The sequence below is a fragment of the Gorilla gorilla genome, chromosome 12 (genome assembly GCF_029281585.2).
Source record: "Gorilla gorilla gorilla isolate KB3781 chromosome 12, NHGRI_mGorGor1-v2.1_pri, whole genome shotgun sequence".
Classification (NCBI taxonomy): domain Eukaryota; kingdom Metazoa; phylum Chordata; class Mammalia; order Primates; family Hominidae; genus Gorilla; species Gorilla gorilla.
In genome coordinates, this window is record NC_073236.2 from 100,406,319 (window position 1) to 100,425,472 (window position 19,154).

At 36.7% G+C, this 19,154-nt stretch overlaps 1 protein-coding gene and 1 pseudogene across 4 annotated transcripts in view; both read left to right on the top strand.

The window, feature by feature from the left end:
- The window catches only part of MAP4K3 (mitogen-activated protein kinase kinase kinase kinase 3), a 186,659-nt gene that overhangs the window by 36,155 nt on the left and 131,350 nt on the right, over positions 1 to 19,154 (top strand). The window lies entirely within an intron of this gene.
- LOC115933595 (uncharacterized) lies at positions 7,259 to 7,355 on the top strand (annotated as a pseudogene).

Below are 19,154 nucleotides of genomic sequence, written 5' to 3' on the forward strand. Positions count from 1 at the left end.
GGGGATTGGTATTGAGCTGAAATTTTGAGATGAAGATGGGACACCCTGCTCCCCTTCCTGTCTGTATAGTTGTCTCTGTTTTGGTACTCTGTCCTACGAATTCTAGCTTTCTTCATTTTCCTGTATTCTTAGCTTCATCATCTCAACTTAGGGTGACCATCACGCTCCATCTGGGTTCCCTTGCCCTGCACTGAGGCCTGGAAACTGTCTCTAGAATATAAGCTGGGACAACTGTAAAACTCTGTAGGATTTTATTTTTCTTTTTTAAGCAATCACTGTAGTGTGCTAACCGATATTTCATGTCTAAAGGCTAAGTGTTATATGTTTTGTTCATTTTTAAAGCTTTTTTTTTTAGGTGAAAGGGTATAGCTGCTTTCTGCTACTGTATTTTGGCCAGATACCTTTCTTTTGGAAGCTGAAAATTACTGTATTACTCATTAGTTAAAGAGGAAATTACAGTGAAAATTATACAATATCTATTTTGATGAAAAACGATTAAAGCTATAGATATAAAGCAGGACTTCCAGTCATAATTTATAATAATAAATTCACTTATTAAAAAATAAAAAATAAAATGATTAGATATGAACACCAAGGAATTAAAAAAAGAGCAGAGTAAACTCATAGGCACTGGAAATGTAAATAATAAGGAGGAACAGGAACTAAATGAAGGGGAAGAAAGAGAGGGGGGATCAATAAAACCTAAGCTCAACATTTGAAAAGATACGTAAAAAAGAAAAACCTGGTAAGAACACCCAAGAAATAAAAGAGAAGGCATAAATATTATTTGTTAATTATTTTTGCAAATATAAAGAGCATACCTACTAATTTAGCAGTACTTTAAAATATTATGAGCAACTTATGCTAATAAATGTGAAAGCTTCGATTCATGGATGGTAGAGTCAAGACTGGAGACTGTAGTATTCCAGAGAAGAGATTATGGTGGCCTGAACTCTGTAATAGAAACAGAGAAGTTAAAAACATACAATAGACATTTATAATTCTGTGAATGGAGGGATGGGGAGGGTTAAGGTGTTGGGTTATAGCGTTCTCCCTTGGGCAGTTGCAAGATGTTGGGTGGTGTCACTACACCTAAGGTATAGCAGGGTTTTTGGGGGGATTAATTTGAGGTACATGGATGTTGGTAGCATTGTCTAGTTGGTTATATGGGTCCGAGCTTACTGAAGTCTGGGGAAATTGTCTTATAAACTTACCAGCTTGTTTTTCTTTTTGTGAGCATGCCTTTAAATGTTTCCAGAAATATAAAATATCCTCTTTTTAAACCACATTAAACCCTCCCCCATATAAATATTATGTACCTGGCTAGATCTTAGTTAGATATGAGAACAAAGATCCTACTTACAGCAGTCTCTTGTAATAAACACTAAAATGTATCCTTGTAACAGGAGCCCTTAACTTTTTGGCATAGTTTCTATGTAAGAACTCAGATTTCTCTGAGTGATATGGCTGTGACTTAGATTCTGATTCTCTAAAAGTCATTGCCAGGCTTGTCTGACCCTGTTGCTAGGTAGCTAGGCAGTCTTCGCTAAAATATCGCCTCAAATCCTTGCATTTAACTACTTAAGTTCCTAAAATACTTGAAAATCAGCTGTACTCATTTATGTGACTGAGGTGCTACATGTAGACTTTTGTCTTCCTCTTGGCTTGAACAAAACTCCAGGTCACCTCACAGATGGAAATGAGATGGTTCCTATGTGTTCTTATTTTGTTAAAGAGATGTGATGTATATTGGAAATGGCCTTTCCTCTGAGGCTTTCATTCTTTAACTGGATTGAAGGCTGCTGCGCACTACCTTAAGCCTACCAGTTTTAGCATAATCCTAGCCTGACTTGCACTGAACTGGCTGTTATTAAAAACCTTGTCTGTGTCATCTGAAGTATTTACTGCCTGTCACAAGTGGTACTCTTCTTGCAGGCTTCTTAGTGACATATAAAGTACAACTATAGCTTGAACAAGGTAAACAATGTGGCTTTTTGTTACATAGTACAACATACATTTTCAAAGCATAGTACATTCTTTAGTTTTAATTGATAGATTGGAAATTTCGTATGAGCAGGTTGATAAGTGTGATTGCATTTGTGATGTTTGTGTTTCACACAATTCTTCTTTTTTTTTTTTTTTTTTTTTTAACGAGACGGAGTCTTGCTTTGTCTCAGGCTGGAGTGCAATGACATGATCTCAGCTCACTGCAGCTTCCACCTCCTGGGTTCAAGCGATTCTCCTGCCTCAGCCTCCCGAGTAGCTGGAGCTATAGGTGTGCACCACCACACCTGGCTAATTTTCGTATTTTTTGGTAGAGACAGGGTTTCACCATGTTGGCCAGGCTGGTCTCGAACTCTTGACCTCAAGTGATCCACCCACCTCAGCCTCCCAAAGTGCTGGGATTATAGGCATGAGCCACCATGCCTGGCCAATTATTATCATTATTATTATTATTATTATTTTAATTATTCCTGAAACCATCAAAGGGGGGAAGGCTTACACCATAGCTTAGTAAATTTTGGGGGCCAAATATTAACCATGCCACCAATTTCTTATCTTTTTATTTCAAATTTAATTTATAATTTTAATAAAGAATGCGTTTACGTTTCAAAATGCAAAGTGCTATTTTAAAAAGTATCCCCTGAGAAGTCTTGTTTCCCACCCATCCCCATCTGTCCCTTCTCCTTAGTTCATTTTACGTATTACTAACTGTATTTTTATTAATTTTTGTTAATTTCTGTTTATTCCTTTAGACTTTATGCAAAAGGCTAATTCACACTAGTACTTTGCACCCTGGTTTCTTTATTTTTATTCCATGGAGCTCTCTCGTTATATCAGTCAGTATATAAAGACCTTCCTTATCTTTTTTTTTCTTTTTTTACTATATAGTATTCGTTTGTTGGTATATGCTGTAGTTAATTCAGCCAGTCCTTTTGCACTTGAATTTGTTCAGTCTTTTGCTATTACAGGCAATTTCATAGTGATTAAGCTTGTACATGTGTATTTCGTATGTATGTGGGTTTCGTGATGGTTTCGTTTCCTAGAAGGGTGTTTGCTAGGTGAAAGGGTACATGCATCTGTAATTTTGATTGATATTATTGGATTCCCTTTATATACATCTTGCATTTTGCATTTCAGCAGCAATATATGAGGGTCCTTGGAATGCCCCCCCTTTCCCTACAGCTTGACAAGTGGTTGGACTTAAATCAGATTTTGCCAATCTGATAAGAAACAGTATCTCACTGTATATTTTTTGTTTGCATTTCTGTTTTCAGCTTATCATATATTCAAGGGCCATTTGTATTTCTTTTCTTTTTCACATACTTGTCCATTTTTTCATTGGATTATCTCCTCTGTTTCTAAGAATTCTTTATATGGGTGTATTTCCGGACTTTGTATTTTGTCCCACTGGTCTGTCTATTCATTTGCCACTCGTATACTTTTAGTTCTTGAGGCCATATAAAGTTATATTGTTAGAGCTGTTTTCTCATTGCTCTTCATTTTCAGAGTTTTTTCTGGCAATTACTGCTTGTTTATTTTTCAATAAGATCTTTAGAATCAGCCTTTCTAGTTCCTGGAGGAAAAAAATTGATACTTTTATTGGGTTTGTATGAATTTTAATTCCTTAAGAAGAGTTGATACCTTTATGATGTTTAGCCTCTCTAAGAATATGATTATAACTTTCTCTTCATTCAATTCTACTTTCATTTCTTTAAAGGTTTTTAAAGTTTTCTTTAAGTTTGCACATTTGTGATTAAGTGAAAATATACAAATATTTTATTTAGTTGCTATTGGAAATGAAGTCTTTATTTTTGCTGTTGTTTGTATTGTAATATGTTGTATATATGAAGATTATTGATCTTTGTATATTCTTTTTATAGGTTACTATCTTACTGAATTCTCTTATCTTTGTAGTCACTAATTCTTAATATTGTTTTAAAGCACATTTTATGGAGTTGGTGAGTACTATATAGGATTTTTTTTTAGTACCAAAGTCTTGGTTGAGAGACATTACACTATCCATTTTTACTGGTTTAGATATGTAGCATGATGAACCTCAGCAAGTTTAAAAAGAATCATTTCTTTATTTTGACTTGAAATTTCAAGTTTTTAAATTGATGAAAAGTTGTCATTTATTGTGGCAGGGGTGATGTGAAATCCAACCATTTATTGGTATGTGTTACAACTTAGCTAAGTCCAGTAATAGTCAGTACATACTACTAAATGATTCAAAAGCAAATGGTCTTTTAGATCAAGTAATAGATCTTTTAAATTGAGATGTATTTACCTTAGATAGTAAGAATGACTCTTTGGTCTCTTATAAGAGGTGAAGAGAGATGCTGTTTCTGGGCTAGTATTTTTGCTAAAATTGTGTTTTATGAAAAACTTTCATAAGTTAAAAAGTTGGGGCTTGAAGTTAAAGCACATTGTCTTGAGTAAAAGATATTGGTAGAAGTTCAGAAATGTAAACTGAATTGTCTTTTATCTTATTTTACCTAAGTGGACTATGGAATATTAAGCTATTGGTATGCAAATACTTGTAGGCCGGGTGCAGTGGCTCACCTATAATCCCAACACTTCGTGAGGCCGAGGTGGGAGGATCACTTGAGGTCAGGAGTTTGAGACCAGCCTGGGCAACATCGTGAGACCCCATTTCTACATTAAAAAATTTAAAAATTAGCCAGGTGTGGTGGTGCATGCCTGTAGTTCCAACTGCTCTGGAGTCCGAGGCAGGAAGATTGTTTGAGCCCAGGAGTTAAGAGGCTGCAGTGAGCTATGATGATGCCACTACATTCCAGCTGGTGCAACAGAGTGAGATCTTGTCTCAAAACAAACAGACAAACAAAAAACCCCAAAAACCAAACTTGTATTTCCCTTCCCCTTTTCCTGATATTTTAATGTTTAAGTATACATATATTCTACGTAATGAACACTGTATCTATCATCCTGAACTTTTTAACAGCTCTAGTCTTTTGTATACTAAAGTTTTCAGGCTTTAAATAAAGCATACATATCAAAATATTTTGAAGAGTAGTTGAAATCTCAGTTTCTCCCCCTCTTTTTAACTAAACAGATGGAAAGAATTATTTGATGTTTTCCAGAGCCCTTTATAATGTAGCATATTTGAGTGTCTGATTCTTTGAATAATGAGTGTGAGAAAATTGAAAATTGAAATGTAGAGCGCTATAGTAGGTTTTAGTAAACAAAGTTTTGTTATGTCACAGTAAATGGTAATGGATAAATAGGATAACAGGAGTGTCTTATATTTGGGAAATTACACTCATCCCAAAAGAACAAAAGCAGTAAGCAGGAAGACAAATTAGCTAACCCTAATAGTGAGAAAGGGAGCTGATAGTTTAGCCTCATGAGGTCAAATTATGTAATTTCTCTATTGTATAACAGAAGAGTTTCAGAAGCATTCCATTTTCTTTTTCAGATTAAAAAGCCAGCATTATCAGATAGTGGAAAAGCTTATTAATACTTGCTGTGTAGCCTGAATAAAACCATTATTTAAAAAATGTGTGTGTGTGTGTGTGTGCGTGTGTGTGTGTACGTGCATGTAGGTTGTTTGGTAAAATCCACTTTTTATGTACTTGCTTAGATTTGTCAGCAGCAAGCTATGTTGCTTAATTTCTTTGGTAATTTTTATACAACAGAGCCCTTTGCAGGTGGGTTTATTGCACATTACAATATTAGTACTTCATTATGTGTTGGTGTTATTTCTTGAGTGGAAACAATGGCATCCATCTCTTTTTTTTAATTAAACTGGTTATTAGAATGCTGGAAGGTTGTTTAATTTCATCAGTGTATATCTGAACTAGTATTTTATCTGGTCTTAAAATAATTGCTGTCATAGTGGAATCATTCTTTTGTTCCATTTTTGTTTCAGATGTTAAGAGTTACATTGTGATTTTCCTATTTCTGGAAGAATAATTAGAGTCTGATGGATTCAAATTCCTTCTGATGCACAGGAAAGCCCCTTTCCAGGCCAGTCTCAAGAAACTTTGGGAGGAGGATATAGCACTGACAAAGGGTGATAGAAACTAGTTATTATCAAAGATCTAGTTGCTGCCAGGCCTTTTTCTGTTTAGTCGTATCCTTGGCATCATAACCACATTCTGCCTATCTTATTCCCTGAAGTTGCCCTCTTCGTTTCTCCATAATCTGGTCTTACATTTCTTTCTCCTGTCCGTCTGGCCAAGCTCTTTTATAACTTATTTGTGAATATGCTGTTTTGATACTTGGCTGGCTGAGTGAGCTCAGGTCCGGCTCTGTGGAGAGGAATGGCCCTCCTCCACTATCACCCCTTCCTTTGAGGACTGTTCTAGACACCTCTGGATTAAAAGCACAACAGAAAACATAGCTATTTATTCTTGGAAATAATTACCTAAGCAAAAAATAATGTGGCTCTTGTGAGTTTTTGTTCTGGAGAACCACAATCTAGAAAACCTGGGATAAAGTAGAATTTTTAACCATTTCTTTCCATTCCCATTAAATGACCTTAGTTCAAGCTGTCCTCATTTCAGGCTTGCTGTAGTGCAACGTGTCCTTAGAAGTTGTTCTGCCTTTCCCTGGCTCCTCCTTTATGTTTCTCCCAAGATTACTATAATGCAATTGAAGTAAATGTCCAGCAGTAACAGAAGCAAATGAGATGTTGTTGAAGGGTATTGGGAACAGGAGAAATGTGAAAACAGTGGTATTCATATTGGCCATTCTCTCGTAGTAGGCAGATTTTTAGCAAGAGGAGTAATGGTAAAAAAATTTTTATAAAGCATAACAAAAGTTTCTAATATTGCTAGGTGTGCTTTGTAAGAGTAATGTTCAAAGCCTTGATGGAGCTTAGTTATAAATAAATTTAGTTTACTTTGAAATTTTGTGTCATGAAAAAGCATATGTATGTCCTTCTCATTTCACTGATTTTAATGAAAGATATACAACTGACCCTTGAACAACACAGGCTTGAACTTGAACTACACATGTCCACATATGCAGATTTTTTTTAACCAAACTCAGTATTTGTGTAATGTGAAACCCATATATATATGGCTGACTTTTCATATACACATGTTCTGCAGGGGCTGCTATGGGACTTGAGCTAGTGTGGATTTTGGTACACTCAAGGGTCCTGGAACCAGTCTCCTGCATATACCAAAGGTCAAGTGCAGATCCAGCCCTCAAATAATAGGCACAAATTCTAGAAATTGGTTCATTCACCCCAGATTTAAACATAAGTGATCTTAAAAAATGAAGTTTGTTGCTCGCTTTGGGAGCACATATACTAAAATTGGAATGATACAGAGAAGATTAGCATGGGCCCTGCGCAAAAAATATTTTAAAAAATTAAAATTTTAAAAAATGAAGTTTGCTATACATAGCTTTTTTTAAAAAAAATGGATAGATTGTAATGACTACAGGTAAAAACGGGATTCTGAAATGGATAGGTTCTAAGTTTTATGACTGATACATTTGAAAAGTATATTCTCTTGTAAGATGGAAATTATCTTAAGTAAAAGGCTTCTAAGGAGATAAGAGATTTTATTGGGTAGAGTATGTTGTGTTTTTATAATATACTTAATCTGGACTACCATCAGCTGTGTAAACATTCTGTTTATTTTACACATTTGCCACCAGTTTGTACATTTTTGTGTTTTATTCTCTACATTCACAGGTGAAATCCTCAGTAATTTAATGAAAACATTTTCTAATGAGCTCACTTAATCAGTTTCTCCAACTCAAAACAAATTGGAGGTAGGGATGCTGTACACACAGTCAGTAAGAAATAACCACTAACAGCCTGATGAGAGAGAAGGAGAAAACCAAAATGCCTCAAATTAAGTAAGCAGAACAGTCCAGATTTACTTAGAGAAGTCGTTCTTAACCTTATGGACACCTGGCTTAGTCCCCTTTATGCTGTTATAATGGAATACCTGAGACTGGGTAATTTATAAAGATCAAAGATTTATTTGGCTCACAGTTTTGGAGGCTGGAAAGTCCAAGAGCATGGCGATGGCATCCAGTTAGGGTCTTTGTACTGTGTCATCCCATGGCAGAAAGTGGAAGAGTAAGGGCGAAAGATCAAGAGAGCAGAAGGGAGCCAAACTCACTTTTATAACCAACTCAGTCTCAAGATAAACAACCTACTTCCTCAGAAATGACATTAATTCATTCTCTGGCCTCATGACCCAATCACCCCACCTGCCAATACTGTTACATTGGGGATTCAGTTTCCAACACATAAGCTTTGAGGGACCCATTCAGACCATAGTGACACCTAATGGAGTCTGTAAACATTTTTCTCAGCAAGAAGTATAAAACATATATCAGTTTGTATTCAGTGTCAGGAATTCTTGGGCTCACTGAAGCCCAGCCTTGGGCCCCAGGCTAAAAACATGATTTAGTATAGGGGCAAATAGCTTTATGTGTCTAATTTAAGAGCGTCACTTTGGGATGCTTTATAGATAATTTATATAATAGGCAATATTGAGTTAGCAGAAAATGTTAAATTTTGTATCACACGCTTAGTAAACATACAATGTTTCTTTTTTGAATTAAAAAATATGCATTTTTCACTTAACATTTATCCCATTATCTGGAAAACTTAGTCTTCATTCCCCAGGGATACTGGTTAGAGAAGTGATATTCTGCATTTGCATTAAATAAGCTTCACTGTAATTTTTTTTTTTTTTTTTTTTTTTTTTTTTTGAGTAGGAGTGTCGTTCTGTTGCCAGGCTGGAGTGGAGTGGTGCAATCTTGGCTCACTGCAACCTCCACCTCCCGGGTTCAAGCGATTCTCCTACCACAGCCTCCCGAGTAGCTGGGACTACAGGCATGCGCTACCTACCATGCCCAGCTAATTTTTGTATTTTTAGTAGAGACGGAGTTTCACCGTGTTGGCCAGGATGGTCTCCATCTCTTGACCTCGTGATCTGCCTGCCTTGGCCTCCCAAAGTGCTAGGATTACAGATGTGAGCCACCGCGCCTGGCCCATTTTGACATTTTAATCAGTGATGTCCAGGAGACTTTTTGTACCAGCGAGATTACGAGCATCTCTTCCCAACTCCATGTGCAGAAATGCCAGGTTGGTAGGTTGTGATCTGCCTTGGTGGGAGTGTTTACACCATGAAAATGTTAGAAATCAATGCTCATTCTGCCTTCATTCCCCCAAGCTGTTTTTTTAAACATTTACCAGCACACAACTGATTTTAATTACTCATTCAGCAAACATATTTTGAGCACATGTTGTCTTCCAGGCACTGTTCAAGGTGCCAAGGATATAGTAGTGAATAGACAGTGTTTACTTAAGTGAATGTATTTTTCTAAATCCTAAATTTTCTAATAAATTGGGGAGCTTTTAGGGGTCCTTAGTCAAATAATGGTGGGAGATGAAGAGTCAAACAAAAGTAAATGGTTTTCTTTGCCACAGAACTTTCAGAATCTTTTAATGTGCTGGTGTGCACAGTTGATCTCTAGGAGGAGAGTGTAGTATGTATTATTTCTTTTTTTTTTTTTTTTTTGAGACGGAGTCTTGCTCTGTCGCCCAGGCCGGAGTGCAGTGGCACAATCTCGGCTCACTGCAAGCTCTGCCGCCTGGGTTCACGCCATTCTCCTGCCTCAGCCTCCCGAGTAGCTGAGACTACAGGCACCCGCCACCACGCCCAGCTAATTTTTTTGTATTTTTTTAGTAGAGACGGGGTTTCACTGTGTTAGCCAGGATGATCTTGATCTCCTGACCTCGTGATCCGCCCGCCTTGGCCTCCCAAAGTGCTGGGATTACAGGCTTGAGCCACCGCGCCTGGCCTATAGTATGTATTATTTCTAATACTTAACCAAGAACTCTTTTTTTTCCAGAATATATTTAACACGTTTCAGAAGTACTATTCTGCTGCTCCAGGCAGTCATATTGCAGATGTTAGAAATAGGTGAATAAGGTCATTACTCAAGAGATGTATGTCGGTCAGAATATGGGCAGGATTTCTGAAGACAGACTTTCCCATCGTGTTTATAGGGCGATTGATTTTTAGGTTGTGGATTGAGTTACTTTATTGATGTTTTCCTGAACTATCCTGTTGTATTTTCATTTCCAGTATTTTTTTTTTAAATTTTTATGTAAAGTACTGCTCTACGTATATGTTGTTAATCTTAGAAAAGTGCTTTTTCTTCTGATCTCCAGTTTCTGATTTGGGGACAGTTAATGATATTTGTACATGAATTTCTGCCACCACTTACTCCCTGTTGCTAGACTTTTTCTCAGCCCTGGGCATCCCTTCCTCCAGTGCCTCTTGCTGAAATGGGAGTCTCTTAAACCCCATTCATCTGCCATTTCACGCTTATTAGACTATGGTGTTTCTCAAGTGTGATTGATAGGCTATTGATTGAATCAGTCACTTGAGTGGTATTAAAACCATAGGTTCCTGGGGCTCACCTCAGATCTGCTGATTCAGAGTCTGCGTGGTGTGGAAGCCAAGACTCTGTGATTTAAAGCAGATCTACAAGTGGTTTGTATTGAGTTGTTTAATTTCCATGCTGAGTTGTTTAAATTTCATTTTTTGGTAGGTGTATACAGTGTTTCTCAGTGTAGGTGCTACTGGCATTTTGGCCAGGATTATCGTGTGGCAATCTGAAGGCACAACAGGACTTTAAAAATCATTGGGTCCTACCTACCAAATACTATTATCATCCCCATTTATTGAGACAACCCAAAATGTAAATGTCCCTCCACATTTCCAAACACCTCCTTTCCATTTTTATGGGGTTAGTATCCTCAATTAACAATCACTGTTATATACTACTTTCATTATTTTAGATGTTGATCGTAATAATTTAATATACATACCTAACCTAAGACCCCAAATTATTCACTAACTCTGTCCATTTCGCAAACTGTATAAAGTCTTCAGAGCAATTTAACTGTACTTCCACCTTCCCATTTCCATGGTATTCTGCTCCATATTTGAGTTCTAGTTTTTTAAAAATTACGTAGACATTATTGTTTTTTTACAGTCATCAATGTTTATCTCTACCCAAGATTGGTAGTTTATTTGATACTCCTTGAATTTTAAACTTTCTTTCTGAGTCTTTTTTGATCCTGAAATACATCCTTTAGAAGAATATGTTATTGCACATCTTTTGGCGGTGAACCCTTGGTGTTTGTTAGAAAGTGTCTTTATTTTGCCCTATTTTATTGAATAATGTTTTACCTGAGAATATAATTCTAGATTGACTTAACTTTTTTTAGCACTGTATTTTCTACGGTCTTTCTGGCTTTCTTTTTTCTCTGAAAAGTCTAATTGTTGTTCTTTTGTGGATAATCTGACTCCTTTTCTCTGAGTGCTTTTAAAGATCACTTCTTTTTCTTTAGTTTTTTTGCAGTTTAATGTAGTGTGTCTAGATGTGGATTTCTTGTTTATTTGCTCTCCTTGAGACTGTGTCTCCTGAATCTGAGGTTTTATGTCTTTTACCCATTCTGGAAAAATTTCAGCCATGGTCTCTTGAAATATTGGTTCTCTCTTCCTTCCTTGTTTAATTAGATGTATATTTTCTTATTCTATTCTTTGTGTCTCTTAATCTCTCATTTTCTATCTCTTGCTCTCTTTGCTGCTTCAGATCTGCCATTTTGTCTAATTTTATGTCTGTGTACACCAGTTAGGTTTTTAATTTCATTTTTTATTTCTAGAAATTCTATTTTGTTCTTTTTATCCTGTATGCCAAGTCATTTTTGTTAGCCTCTTGTTTCTGACCCATGTATTTATTTATTTCTAGTGTTAACTTTTAAAAAATCTGACCTATGTATTTAATACCTTCTTTTATTTCTTTAAACTTTTAAAGCGTACTTGATTGTAATGTTATGTATCTTTTAATTCCTAAAATTTAACTTCTGTGGATTTAATTTGGTTTTTCGTAGTTTTTACTGCTCTGGTGGTTTGTTTCCTTGTATGCTTGATAATTTTGTTTTAAGCTCATATCTGCTTAATAATATTATATGGTAATTTCCTGGAGTATGGGTTGAAGATGTGTTTATCTACAGATAATTTGTTTCTCCCTCTGCCAGGTGCCTTGTGTTACCACCAACCCAGAAACAACTTAAATTTATTTCTTGACTTGAGGCTCCTGGCCCTCAAAATCAGTGTAAATTTTAACCCTATGCTCTACTGGGGACAGACTTGCGATTTCCAGGGAAGATATTTCGATTCTAGTGAAGGCCTGATTTGAACAAATTGCCTGTTGTGGATAGAGCCCTTTTCCCCAACCTACCTGTGGGGTGTGACTCTTCAAGGGCATTGCTATGCAGTGGTCCCAATTTCAGCTTTCACCACATCTAATAAAAATCAAAACTGAAGTCCCTAGATTCCAAGTTTAATCTAAGGTCATGGCTTGAGCTTTTGTTTACAGCTCTGATTTTATTCAGTAAATACATTTAACAGATTTTTTAAAGCTGTTTATACTACATCTCTTTGTGCCACCTGTGAATTTCTTTGCTTGTGAGTTCAGTGCATGTAAAAGAGTGTTTGTTGTATCTTGTCTGCTATTTCTAGATATTTGTAATGGAAAGATATTTTATATCTAGTCTAACTTATTTCCAAAAGTGAAATCTTGGAAGGTGTTTACGGACATTGGGGTCTGAGCACCTTTGGGCTAGAAATGCTGCTGCTATTGCTTCTATAGTGCAAAGTTGGAATTGGTTACCTGATCTCTTATGCTTTCCCAAACTCAGTGCTATTGTTAAGTTTTATCCATATTATTAGTGTGGTCTGCCAGTTACCATTTAGAAGTGTTATTGATATGGAACAGGTCCATTTTTGAATTCCAAAATTCAGAATTAAACTTTGAAATACAAATTACTGATATGTTGGAACTGTCTGTACTCTTTTATCACTCACAGATTATTTTCCATGTCTATATCCAATTATTATCTGCTAAGTGCATTTTTTGAAAGTTAATGATAGCCTCAATCTGTTTTTAAAATTTTTTTTTTATTAGGACCATGTAGTCCTAGAAATGTAGATCTTTAATTATCTGGTTTTAAGAAACAAAGAGCCATTCAAGTTAACTTAAGAAAAGAGAGGCTATTGTAAAGATACATGATACATGGAACTGGAAAGTTGTCAGGAACTCAAGGCAGCTTGGAGATCTGCTCTTTTCTCATGGTCTTGTAATTTTTTCTGTCCATCTGTTGGGTTATTTGCTCTTTATTGATTGTCTCTTCATTGCATCTTTTCTATTTCTTCAAAACTTCACTTTATGCCCAAAGTCCTGCATGCTGTGACACTGGCACATAGCATGGTTTCACAGTGAGTTACATTGCATGGTGGTGCTATTTCTCAGTATTTCCAGTTTCAAACATTTTAGAGTTGTGCTGTCTAATGCAGTTATCACTAGCCATGTGTGACTTTTAAAATCAAAATTGAAATTACGTATAGGATCTGTATGCTGATAACTGCAAAGCGCTGATGAAAGATATCAAAATCTAGATAAACAGAGACACTTGCCAGTAGTGTTCATGGATTGGAAGACTCCACATAGTAAATATGTCAGTTCTTTCCAAACTGATCTATAGATTTAATGTACTTCCAAATAAAAGTCCCAACAGCAGATTTTTTTTTTTAAACAGACAAGCTGACTCAAATTTATATGGAAAGGCAAAGGACCTTTGTTGCCAAAGCAACTTTGAAAAAGAAAAAGTTGGAGGAATCACAAAATTATTGTGATTGTAAATTTAAAATTTACTATAAAACTACAGTAATCGGCCGGGCGTGGTGGTGGCTCATACCTGTCATCCCAGCACTTTGGGAGGCCAAGGTGGGTGGATCACTTGAGGTCAGGAGTTGGCGATGAGCCTGGCCAACATGGCAAAACTCCATCTGTACTGAAAATACAAAAATTAGCTAGGCGTGGTGGCACGCCATTAGCTAGGCGTGGTAGCTAGTAGGTGGGACCTGCAGTCCCACCTACTCAAGAGGCTGAGGCAGGAGAATCATTTGAACCCAGAAGGCAGAGGTTGCAGCGAGCTGAGATTGTATCACTGCACTCCAGCCTGGGCAACAGAGTGAGACTCCGTCTCAAAAAAAAAACAACAACAACAAAAATTACACTAATCAAGACTGTATAGTGTAGGTAAGAGATAAAAACACAATCACTAGATCAATATAGATCAACATGGGGTCCAGAAATAGATCCACACAAATATAGCCAATTCATTTTTGACAAAGGTGGAAGTCAGTTCAATGAAAGGAAAATTGACTTTTCCACAAATGATAAGAAAGAGTTGGGCATATACATGCAAAAAAAGTACCTAAACCTAAACTGTACACCTTCCACAAAAATTATCTCAAAATGTATCATGAAACTAAATGTAAAAACATAAAACTTTTAGAAGAAAACACAGGAGAAAATATTTGTGACCTGGAGTTAAGCAAAAAGATCTTGGATGTGATACCAAAAACACAATTCATAAAAGAAACTATTGATAAATTGGACTTTATGAAAAATAAAAACTTTTGCTCTGTATATTTGTTTGGCAGGGCTGCCATAACAAAATGCCACAGACTGGGTGGCTTCAACAGTAGAAATTTATTTTCTCATAGTTCTGGAGGCTGGAAGTCCAAGGTTAAGGTGCCAGCAGGGTTGGTTTCTCCTGAAGCTTCTCTCCTTGGCTTGCAGATGGCCTCCTCCTTGGTGCATCTTCACATGGCCTTTTCACTGTGCATGTATATCTCTGGTATCTCTTCCTTTTCTTAAAGGGACATCAGTCTTGTTGGATTAGGGCCAACTCATGTAACTTATTTAACCTTAATTACCTCTTCAAATGCCCTTCCTCTGAATATAGTCATGTTCTAAAGTGCTGGGGGTTGGGACTTCAACATATGAATTTGGAAGGGAGCACAATTCAATTCATAAATTCTGCAAAAAACAGTTAACAAGAATGAAGAATAAGTTACAGACTGGAAGAAAACATTTGGCTGGGTGCGGTGGCTCATGCCTGTAATCCCAGCACTTTGGGAGGCCAAGACGGGTGGATCACCTGACGTCAGGAGTTTGAGACCAGCCTGACCAACATGGTGAAACCTCATCTCTACTAAAAATACAAAAAAAATTAGCCGGCTGTGGTGGCAGTTGCTTGTAATCTTAGCTACTTGGGAGGCTGAGGCTGGAGAATCGCTTGAACCTGAGAGGCAGAGGTTGCAATGAGCCAAGATTGCGCCATTGCACCCTAGCCTGGGCGATAAGAGTGAAACTTCGTCTCAAAAAAAAAAAAATTGCAAATCATATATCTGACGAAGGACTCATATATAGAATATATATATATATATATATATATATATATATATGAAGAATGCTCATAACTCAGTAAGAAAATAAGTATTCCAGTTAAAACATGGATGAAAGACTGGAAAACAGTTTATCAAAGGATGGCAGGTAAGCACATGAATAGACTAAGAGCATCATTAGTCATCAAGGAAATGCGAACTAAAACCACCATGAAATAGCATTTACATACCTATTAGGATGGCTGAAATAAAAAATACAATGCCAACTCTTGGCAAGAATGTGAAGCAAGTGGAACCCCACCATGCGTTGCTTCTGGGAATGAAAAATGGTACAGTCACTCTAGAAAGTTGGGCAATTTCTTATAAGGCTAAACATATACCTACCATATGATATGACCTAGTCCCACTCCTGGGTATTTATCTACCCTGTATACAAATGTTTATAGCAGCTCTTTCCGTATTTGCCAAAAACTGAAAACAACCCAGATACCCTTCAACTGGTAAATGGATGAACTGTGGTAAATCCATACAGTGGAACCCTACTCAGCAATAAAAAGGAATAAACTAATGATATATGCAACAACTTGGTGAAAGAAGAGTCTAAAGATGTTGTATAATGAATTTATATGGCATTCTCAAAAAGAAAAACTGTAGTCATAGAGAACACGTTAGTGTTTCCAGGGTTTAGGGAGGATTATGACTTCCACTGGAGTTTTTGCAGTGATGGAACTTTCTTATTTCCTGATGGTGGTGGTGGTGGTGGTTACATAATCTATGTGTTAAAATTACTAGAACTGTATCTTTAAAAATCCATTTTATTGTCTGGTAGTTAAAAAAATTAAAAACTCCAAATTTTAAATATTTCATTTTGTACACACGTACAATTAAACAAAATTCAGTTTTTCACTTGCACTGGCCACATTTTAAGTGATCAATAGGTACATGTGGTATGGGGCTAATGTATTGGATATTGCAGATACAGATCATTTCCATCAATGCAGAAAGTTCTTTTGGACAGTGCTGGGTTTTCTTTGTTTTGTTGCTGTTCTTGCTCTTCTCATGATAGTGAGTTCTCATGAGATCTGATGGTTTTATGGGGGGCTTTCCCCCCTTTTGCTTGGCACTTTTCCTTCCTGTTGCCACGTGAAGGAGGACATGTTTGCTTCCCCTTTTGCCTTGCTTGTAAGTTTCCTGAGGCTTCCCAACCCTGCGGAATTGTGAGTCAATTAAACCTTTTTCCTTTATAAATTACCCAGTCACAGGCAATTCCTTAAAGCAGCATGAGAACAAACTAATACACCTAGTCTAATCAACTTTGGGAAAGCGAACATGAAACCATCCCTTCAGCAGTGAGCATGGGTTATCCATTTTCTTCTGAAAGGGAGTAGTTGTATGGGAGGTACTCTGAGGTTTGGCTGGCCTGGTACACTCAAAATAGTCTGTGTTTTCTGTCCCCAAGCCTTTGCTCATGCTTTTCGTTCTGTGCCCTTTTCCCCATCCCTTTTGTATGTTTTTCCTAATTCAGGCCATCTTTTCAAACCTCTGCATAAATGGTAACACCTTCATGCCGTCATTCCTGTAATACCTTTTCAGGCTTATAAGTTGGTGGTTACATTTTCTAAAAGTCAGTAACATAGTGCTTTAAACTGGGTCCCCAAACCTGGCTGTGTATCAGCAGTACCTCAGTAGCTTAAGATACAGAATCCTGGGTCCCATTCTTAATCGCTTGACCTAGAATTCAAAATTTGTAGCAGTATTTTGTTATTGTTTTGTTTTGTATTTAAACTCTTTATATGATTTTTATATAACCGGCTAGCTGGTTCAGTATTTGGAATCTGTTGATTTAGAATGAAATTATTTGATATAAACATTGACTTTTAGAATTAGAAGGAACCTTAGAAATAGCCTATCTTCACCTTCATGTTATTAAATTGTGGGCAGAGGGGTCAGGAAGAAGACACAAGGGAAATTACTTGCTCAGATCCCATTGCTGTTTACTGGCAGAGCCAGGACTAAACGTTGTTAACTCTAATTCAGAACTTTTATTCATATTCACATCGGACATGCCCTTCTACATAGTAAGGTTTGAGTACTCCAAGGGGCTCAATACATAGTAGATGATGGTCAGATGTTTTACTGATAATGACTGTTTCTAACCCACTTTATATTGTACCTAGCACATTTTTTGGCTCTTAATGATTGCTGCTTGAATATGTTGTTAACCCTCAGTTCACTCTCAAGGAATGCCTTTCTGATAGTTGGAGATAATTCCACAATCTGCGTGAAATCATCTCAGAAAAATTCTTTCCAAAACTAGTTCAAATCTGAATGGCCTCTGAAAGGCTCACTGAATCAAAACTAAATTCTGGTACAGCTTTGAAAGTTGGTACTTTCCAAGAGCCCCTCTAAGCCGAGATCGGTCTAGACCTGCAGGATTTTCCTCACCAGTCCACTTCCATTTTAGAAAGGTTACCCAGAACCTATGGGAGTATGCGGTGGGGCACGTGTATACTGAAGTAAGGTATGAGACCAGGGCCAGGAAAAGGCTTGTGGGAAGTGGTGGTAGCCTAAGCTGAGCTTCGAAGGATGTCTGTTAGGCCAGGGGAGGGAGCTGGAACAAAGCGTGGATAGCTCTGGGGAATAGCAAGTTGTTTAGTTTGGCCAGAGGATAAAGTACAGGTTAGGGAGTGACTAGAAATATAGATGGGGGCCAGATTAAAATGTAGTATTTCACAATTTCATATCCACAGGCAAAAGAATGAAACTGAAGCCCTATCTGACACAGTATAAAAATTCACTCAAAGTAGATTATAGACGTAAATTTAAGAAAACTCTAAAACTTAGAACTCTTAGAAAAAAAAAATCATAGGAAAAAAGTATTTGTGACCTTGGGTTAGGCAAATGGTTTCTTAGCTGCAACACTAAAAACACAAGAAACAAAAATTAGTTAAGTTGGACATCATCAAAATGAAAAGGTTTTGTGTTTCAAAGGATACCCATAAGAAAATGAAAGCATGTAGAATGGGAGAAAATACTTGCAAATCATGTGACTGATAAGGGATTTATATCCAGAATATATGTGAAGAACTCTTACAAGTTAACAATTTAAAAAGAATTAAAAATGGACAAAGAATTGAATAGACAGTTCTCCAAAGAAGATATTCAAATGGAAAATTGAAAACAGGTCCACACAAAAATGTGTATACTGATGTTTATAGCACCATTATTCATAACAGCTAAAAAGTAGAAACAACCCAAATATGTTATTTCCATACAATGGAATACTATTTGGCAGTAACACATAAATGAGTTTGAGACATGGATGAGTCTGAAAGCATTACACCAAGTGCAAGAAACCAGACTCACAGAGGACCATGTGTTATTTGATCCCATTTACATGAAATATTTATAATAGTCAAATCCATAGAGATGGAAAGTAGATTAGTGGTTGCCAGGGATTGAGAGTCAGAGGAATATGGAGTGACTGCGAATGGGTCTGGGGTTTCTTTTTGAGGTGATGAAAGTGTTCTAAAATTAGTTAGTATAGTTACATAACTCTGAATATACTAAACACAACTGAATCATACACCATGAAAGGGTGTACTTCATGGTATGTGGATTCTATCCCAATAAAGCTGTTATAAAAAGTGCTGTATTTAGTGAAAGCTTTAAATACTCTGACAGGGAATTTGGATTTTTGTCTTTAAAGCAATGATGTGTACCCTTGCAGAGTTATAAGTCAAGAACAGCATGATGAGAACATCACTGTGGGAGCATTTGAAGAATGGTGGTCAGATCAGTGTTGCAGCAGACTAGATCTAGCTGCTTAGAATATTTTATCCTGTTTTCTTCCCTTAACAAGTATGAACATTTTATGTTACATAT